This window comes from Antedon mediterranea, chromosome 5, assembly GCF_964355755.1.
Source record: "Antedon mediterranea chromosome 5, ecAntMedi1.1, whole genome shotgun sequence".
In the NCBI taxonomy this organism is placed as follows: domain Eukaryota; kingdom Metazoa; phylum Echinodermata; class Crinoidea; order Comatulida; family Antedonidae; genus Antedon; species Antedon mediterranea.
The window spans coordinates 18,264,839-18,273,563 of NC_092674.1; the positions used below are offsets into that span (position 1 = coordinate 18,264,839).

The 8,725-nt window shown below is 35.4% G+C and overlaps 1 pseudogene; it reads right to left on the reverse strand.

Moving 5' to 3' along the window:
- Positions 1 to 944: 944 nt before the first annotated feature.
- On the reverse strand, positions 945 to 3,357 carry LOC140049757 (uncharacterized; annotated as a pseudogene).
- Between the last annotated feature and the right edge of the window lie 5,368 nt (positions 3,358 to 8,725).

The window sequence follows — 8,725 nt, forward strand, 5'->3', positions numbered from 1 at the left end:
AAAAATTAAAAATGATGGAACGTGTATTTATTTTTAAAGTGTTAAATTATTATTATTTTCCATTCAAAAAGTATATAAGTTATCTTGATGCTTGGCATTGTTTCCCTGGCTGACCACTTCCTCTTCTCTTCTGTCCACTTTATCTTCTTCATTCCTCTCATCCGTGATCCACACTCTCACCAGTTTAATAATAAAAACATTGTCAAACAACAGTTAATGATGAAAATAGAAGTAATAATTATGATTATCAAAATAATGATTGATAAATAAAATCCAAAATTGATATGATGAATAATATGAAGGAAAAAGAAAATAAAAACGTCTTTTATGAATGTTGTTTTCAGTTATGAGTTAGTGTTATGTAAGGAGTACTTAGCTGTTCGTTGATCATTCTCAAATGATTCTCATCTCTCGATTCTGACCTCAATCAAAGATGGTTGAGGTCAGAAAGTGATCTGATGACGATCTTTTTCTTGTTATTTAGCAGACAGTATACTCTTCCATCTGTGGACCAGGCAGCTTCAACTGATTCATTACGTGTTGCTAGATGTAAGATTTAAGCGTCTCGATGTTAGGTTCTCAGTAATTGAGTAACCAGATTTTTTTAGTTGTCGTTTATTGCGAAAAACATCAGAGCGAGTGCGATATTAGGTGAATTTGATAATTATAGGTCTTGGTTTGGATTTAGATATTGGTAATACATCGGTGCCAGGATTTAGTTTCTTTCTGCCAAAACGATGTGTGTGATCAATATCACAAAGTTCAACCCCTTTGAGATCCTTGTTGTTATTACGTCTAGTGCCAGTATATCTGTATTTTCCTTAAAAGACTCAGGAACAACATGTAATAGTAGACAGTTACGTCTGCTATACTGTTCTAATTCATCAAGTATATCCGGGCGCGCCCCCATTGCTCTGTTTTCAGCTAATAAAGTGTCATTCTGTTCACGAAGAAGCCGTTACACCGTTGTCCATGGCAACGCTGTCATAAACACTGTCAGCAACCTGATCAATTATAGATTGGCTGATTTCAGCAATTAGCGTTTTACTATCACATACAGCTTTAATTATTTTCTGAAAGAGTTCAGGTGACGATAATATATGATTGCTAATGCTTGTTGCCACAATTGAAATTAGTTGAGGATCGTCGGCTAGAATGCGTTTGCGTTTATACGCTTAACACGCTGCGTTGCGTATAGTTCTCACGCAGACTCAACACAGGCGTAGTAGTGCGTATTGTGTAGGGCATATCTGATTGGTCAATTGCAGCCGCCATCTTGTTGGTTCCCTCTCCATGGAGAATCACTTTTTGAACTGCGATAACATTCGGCTATATAAAATATCATTGGATAGTAGATAGTAAAGAACTCTCCAGGAATACAGCAATTTCTATAATTATAACTGTAAAGCTACAAACAATATTATAATAATCATGTTAGTGTTTATTTTTTCCAGAACGAATTGAACGATGTCACACATGTACATGGGACTGTCATCGGATATAGTGCCATAGAAATATCATGACCATCTGGCAAACCTATCATTATGTATACATCACCGGAGTTGTATAATAGGTAAAACAAACTAGTTGTTATTGATCCTGATGAAATTGAAATTTGTGTCCAGCAATGTGTTTTCAAGAATGAACAAGGCCATATACATGGCTGCAGTTTCGTGCTCAAGTTAGTGTTTATCTTAATTTAAAACTAAGATATCTTTATTTCCGAATAAATGACAGCTTGGGGCGCCATACTCATGCAAGGAATCAGTAAATGTAATTGACGTTGAATTACTGGAATTCTCTTCATCTTCATGCAGCTTCGTATGTAGGCAATATCATCTTCTTCTTGCTCATGCACATGCCATGTGTCTCTCTTTTGGAACCATTCAATGAGAGTTAAGTCGACGGATCATATGTCCGAGGATGTTGTACCCTTTTTTCGTTGTTTAAAATGGTTTCTGGCGAAATATACTCTGGGGTTCCAACTGTATATAAGTGTTGGTTGAAGCTACACTAAAAGATTTCACCTTTGCCAAGCCAAGATCACAATGCTTAGGTAAGAAATCTTTTCCGATGAGTATATTTGCTGGCTTTATATTTTGGTGAATAATTATAGAGTTCAACACCTTCCAAAACACATTCCGCAACACTGATTTTCTTATTTGGCATATCCACCTCGTCATCATGCAAGTAAATCACGTCTTCCATGTTCTCGCCATCAACAAACTCTGTAACAATGAAGATATACGATGTACCAACAAATCTAATGATATTCTTATATTCGATGAGTTGATGAACAGCAGCTTCATTGAAGATTAACTTCTCAGGGCATTTTCCTCGTTTCATACGAATTCGCTTAACAGCTACCACCATTTCCTTTGTACCTTTAAAAACTTTACCAAAGGAGCCATGATTTATTGCATTTGTGAAGTCACAGGATATCGATAAGCCTTCAATCTCTCCCGTTCCACAATCTAGCTTTTGATTCACTAGGTTTACCGTTTTAACTTCAGTCGGATTGGTACCTGATTTGACAATTTGGATCGTATTTAGTTTTCTGTTAATTTCCTCTGGCTCACCGTCATCTAATTGTATGATAGTCTTCAAAATGCAGTTATAGTAGCCAGGCTTTTTTTATTTTAAGGACACATCCATTTGAATTGATTGGTTGATTGTCTTTAAACCACTGGTAAGAAATACCTGGGTGGTTATGATTTCGGCAAACTAGTCCTAAAGTCAAATGTCCTTCATCGATGTCCCAAACTTCATCAGGATGATTTAAAATGAAGGGTCTGTGCTTTCAACTTCTGATGATGGAAACTCGTATACACTGCAGTCTGTATTATTACACTGGACGAAGACTTTGCTTCCTTCAGAGACTTCACCCACGCTGTACCCATCATTCAATGGATCAGGATTCTCGTAAATGCACTCACTTCTCGAAGCAATTTTCCTTCTTATTTTATCACTGTAAGACGATTGTATGTCTTTAAAGTACCGAATTACAAGAGGCTGTGATGGCATGACTTCCCCATCCAATACAACATACAGTCCACTATCCGAAAGCGCATTTGAAGGAGGTTTTGTGACTTGCTGTACAGTTTGAATGCCAAAATCAGGTAGGTCTATTTGAGGTGAAAGCTGGATCATTAGTTGTCTCATCATCTTGTGAGGTGAAAGCTGGATCATGAGTTGTCTCATCATCTTGTGAGATGAAAGCTGGATCATTAGTTGTTTCATCATTATGTGAGGTGAAAGCTGGATCATTAGTTGTCTTATAATCCTGTGAGGTGAAAGCTGGATCATTAGTTGTCTCATAATATTGTGAGGTGAAAGCTGGATCATTAGTTGTCTCATAATCTTGTGAGGTGAAAGCTAGATCATTATTTGTCTCATAATCTTGTGAGGCGAAAGCTAGATCATTAGTTGTCTCATAATTTTTGAGGTGAAAGCTGGATCATTAGTTGTCTCATCATTTTGTGAGGTGAAAGCTGGATCATTAGTTGTCTCATAATCTTGTGAAGTGAAAGCTGGATCCTTAGTTGTCTCATAATCTTGTGAGGTGAAAGCTGGATCATTAGTTGTCTCATCATCTTGTGAGGTGAAAGCTGGATCATTAGTTGTCTCATCATTTTGTGAGGTGAAAGCTGGATCATTAGTTGTCTTATCATCTTGTGAGGTGTAAGCTGGATCATTAGTTGTCTCATAATCATGTGAGGTGAAAATCTATCAAAATAGTAATTTTAAATAAAATCGGCCTGTCTTCAACATTATGATGCTGTACTCTAGCTGTTTAACCGGTTTTCAGCTGGCTATTAAAAACAATTATCGTAGAAGGAGATAGGTAAATGCGAAGCATCCTCGTATTCTTATGTGCGGGTATTTACAGCATCGACATTCATTAGACGGTGTGATCAGAAAACACCCCTATTTGGGGCAAATCGTTGAACCTCAATTCGTTTTATTTGTCAATAACTAATTATCTAACTCACTTTAATTAGTAAACAGGGTTACATCAGGTGGTTAAAATCAGTACCGAAAGTACGAACCAACTTTATATACCATCGAGTAAACATTCTAGAAGTAACGCGCGATTTACCGAATTTTGCCCTAACGTAAATTGATATATATATATATATATATTGTGTATGGCCTGTCGTCAAAAGACATGGAACCTTTGATCTCAAACTGATGCATATCCTTCTAGTCATCAATCTATGGTATAACCAGTGATAGTTAGCATTATAATGCTTAGTGTAGTGTACATTTTTTTTCGAGCCGCGCCTTTAGGCAGTTATATTCAAGAGGACGGAAGCATTAAGAAACTGTGTCACGCGGAAGCTTACTGTACTTACTACGGCTGAAAAAATGGGTATTTGGAAAACTCGTACTGGGTGTATGTGAAAACCCCAAAAGCACGTCTTGGAGAAGAAAATCTAGTCTATAAGAGAGACAGTAGTCTCTCAGACCTGTTCAATAAACAATGTTTTCGTTTTGGCTTTCAATTTATCCTTGTTAAAACAATCGTTCCTCTATATGGTAAATATTTTTGGTGAATGATGTGTATAGTAGACTTAAAACAGTATTCTGTTTCATGTTTCAAAGTATATGTGCAATTTTCGGGCATCCAGCAGCGAGAAACTCTCCAATTATTTTATATGCATCCAACAGCGAGAAACGCGCCAGTAATACAGGATGGATAAACTATTTTATAATTCAAAGTATAGGTGCAATTTCCAGGCACCTAGCAGCTCTATTTTTCAAACTTTTCTTAGCTCAGTCCCAACCATGGTAGGGCTGGTCCTGGAGACTTATATATTTGTTTCATATTTCAAAACATAAGTCAATTTCCGGGGCACACTTGAGCACAGTGTATTAGCATACGAAGAGTTATTTCTATTTTATATCACTTTGCTCCAGTGGCGTCAAATTGGATCCACTTGAGCAAAGTGTATTAACATACGAAAATATATTAAAATTTAGTGACTTTATTTCTATTTTATATCACTGTGCTCCCCTGGTGCCAAATTGGGTCCACTTGAACACAGTGTATTAACATACGAAAAGATATTACAATTTAGTGAATTTATTTCTATTTTATATCACTGTGCTCCACTGGTGCCAAATTGGGTCCACTTGAACACAGTGTATTAACATACGAAAAGATATTACAATTTAGTGAATTTATTTCTATTTTATATCACTGTGCTCCACTGGTGCCAAATTGGGTCCACTTGAACACAGTGTATTAACATACGAAAAGATATTACAATTTAGTGAATTTATTTCTATTTTATATCACTGTGCTCCACTGGTGCCAAATTGGGTCCACTTGAACACAGTGTATTAACATACGAACATATATATTAGAACTTATAAGTGACTTTATTTCTATTTTATATACTAGATGGTTCTCGAATACACAGTAATTTCAGCGTAAAAAATGTACGTACCGCAGAACTATAGTACATTATCGTTTACAGAAACGAATAAATAGACACGATGATTTATGTAAAATTAGCAGCCTGAGAATTAGGACTTGTCTTAAAAATGAGTCCAATTTTTTTATTTGAACTCATTTAAACAAACCCAATTTGTGTTTTGTATATAACATTAGAGTTGAGGGATGGGGAAGAGGATGGAAAGAACAATTTTTAAATATATTCTCTATCCACTCAGTAACGAAATATTGTTTTAAATGTTTTATAGGCCTATCAATAATACACTAAACACAGTAAAACATTTACGATTTATAATACTTTTTTAAAACTGTCCCTGTTATAGTCGATTGAAATAGCAAAGTACATGTAACGATACACCACTACGACGTTTATATTTTTTATAATCATTAATTAATACAAAAACGTTGAGAAGCAACTGTCAGTAATCTACCCACAGTCACAGTAATAAATGTTCTTTGTATATTTTGTTTATATATCTAACAGTAACCACATTCACAGTAAGACAATTTCGATTCAAATGGCGACCAAAAATGGCGCTCCGTAGAGAATGCTCCAGTCGTCAGAATGACACTCTAAATATACCTCCAATAATACGACATGAGGCGGTTATAAATTGGGTATAAAAGTCCATTTTTAACTTTGGACTGTTACCATGGTTACGGAATCGTGAAAATTTGTTACCTAGCATTTTTGGTATCCTAGCACCATAATCTAGTGAAATCTCACTTTGGCCATTATAGACCGGGCGCCCGGAAGATTTATTCATGTGAAAAGATACAAAAGGTTTGATGATGTAGTTAGGTGCGTATTAGGGCGAGATGCAATATTCGATATTGCTGCCGGGTCACAGCCTGTACATGGGGCCTGTGGGGATCTTAACATAGGGGGGTAAAAATGCATTTATTCATGTTAAGCGATACAAGGATAAACTTTATTGGATATCATTCGCAGTGGGCTACTAATGATTACATCACCAATGACAGCAACATTTTAGGGCCACGCCCAAATGAGTTTATTCATGTGAAGCGATACAAGGTTGAATCTATTTTTAATGGCAGCAGTACATATTGGGGATGACAAAAACACCAATGACAGCAACTTTATCCTGTACATAAGCTCAGACAGCAGTCCTAAAGGTCCGCAGATTCCCCCTATTCGGCTATATACTCGGCGCGTATGTCGTCTTATGGCGTTCAGCTGAGTTAGAAATACGTCATACGGACTCGGACTGACAATAAATACACAGCAGAATGATAAAACAATAAATAAAGAGAGCAGTTGTTTGCTGTACCAAATCATCAAACATCAAACTCATAGGAACTCGCCCAAAATGGGTTTATCCATTAAGTATGAATCATTTTTTTCTCTCTTTCTCTCTTTTTTGCTCCATTCGTGATCAACAATGTCGATAATACAAACACATTTACGATAACGAGTGACTTTTATTTTATAATTGAAATATATCTTTATTTTGGAATAATAAATAACACCAACAAAAACACTTTAAAAAAACACAAATAACCAACAGCAGATTTGTATTTTAGGGTAACATTTTGAACAATCAATATTATATCAAAATCATTATTTCGATCAAAATAATATAATTTAAGAATATTTTTCAGATAAACTAAATAATTACACTCATAATGATTAATTAAAAGTTTGACTTTGGTTCAGTTAAAGTAAAACAATGTGCAGTAATCGATACAGTAGTCGATCCATTATGGACAAGTAACGACGTTTAAAATGTTGGCAGATTAAGTTTTTTGTTGGTTTTTATCAGTCTAATTCACATAAAAACGGTTACTTTTTTTTAGTAATAGTGTGCAATCGATAGTCTAATCTATACCTTACCAATTCTCTAAGTGATTATGTTGAATTCGAACTATTATTTACTTTACTATTATGTTATGTTATGTAAAAAATGTTGCAAATTTAGATTTCGTTGCCTTTTTTCATATAGACATATCACTAGTGTCTAGCGTGTAATTAAAACAATATTTAAATCGAGTTATAATAATAATGCACAATAATCGGTACCGGTGTCGATCATTATGAGTGTAATTATTAATTAGTTTATCTGAAAAATATTCTTAAATTATATTATTTTGTGTTGTGAAATAATGATTTTGATATAATATTGATTGTTCAAAATGATACCCTAAAATACAAATCTGCTGTTGGTTATTTTAAGTGTTTTTGTTGGTGTTATTTATTATTCCAAAATAAAGATACATTTCAATTATAAAATAAAAGTCACTCGTTATCGTGAATGTGTTTGTATTATCAACATTGTTGATCACGAATGGAGCCTCGGGCATTAGAGCTGGTGTGTACCGAAAAAAAGTGAAAAAAAAACAACATTTTTTCAAAAATGATTAGGCCTACACACTTCATGGATAAACCCATTTTGGGCGAGTTCCTAAGAGTTTGATGATTTGGTACAGGAAACAACTGCTCTCTTTACTTATTGTTTTAGCATTCTACTGTGTATTTATTGTCAGTCCGAGTCCTTATCACGTATTTCTAACTCAGCTGAACGCCATTAGACGACATACGCGCCGAGTATATAGCCGAATAGGGGGAAACTGCGGACCTTTAGGGCTGCTGTCTGAGCTTATGTACAGGATAAAGTTGCTGTCATTGGTGTTTTTGTCATCCCCAATATGTACTGCTGCCATTAAAAAAGATTCAACCTTGTATCGCTTCACATGAATAAACCCATTTGGGCGTGGCCCTAAAATGTTGCTGTTTGGCGCCCCGTACAGGATTAAGTTGCTGTCATTGGTGATGTAATCATTAGTAGCCCACTGCGAATGATATCCAAAAAAGTTTATCCTTGTATCGCTTCACATAATATAAATAAATGCATTTTTACCTCCCCCCCCCCCCCCTATGTTATGATCCCCACAGGCCCTGTGTACAGGCTGTGACCCGGCAGCAATATCGAATATTGCATCTCGCCCTAATACGCACCTAACTACATCATCAAACCTTTTGTATCTTTTCACATGAATAAATCTTCCGGGCGCCCGGTCTATTAAAATCCTACGGAAATACACGAGGACCCTGACTAATATAGGACCTATGGATGAAATTTTCTTAGGGTATCAGCCTATTGTAATGGAGGAAACACTGGAAAATCTGACCAAAACAAACCTAAGTTTGTTTTCTCATTTCATTTATTTTATGTTCTCATATATTGTTGTATATTTTCATGATTGATGATGGATAAAGAATATTTGAATTTAGTATACCAAAAA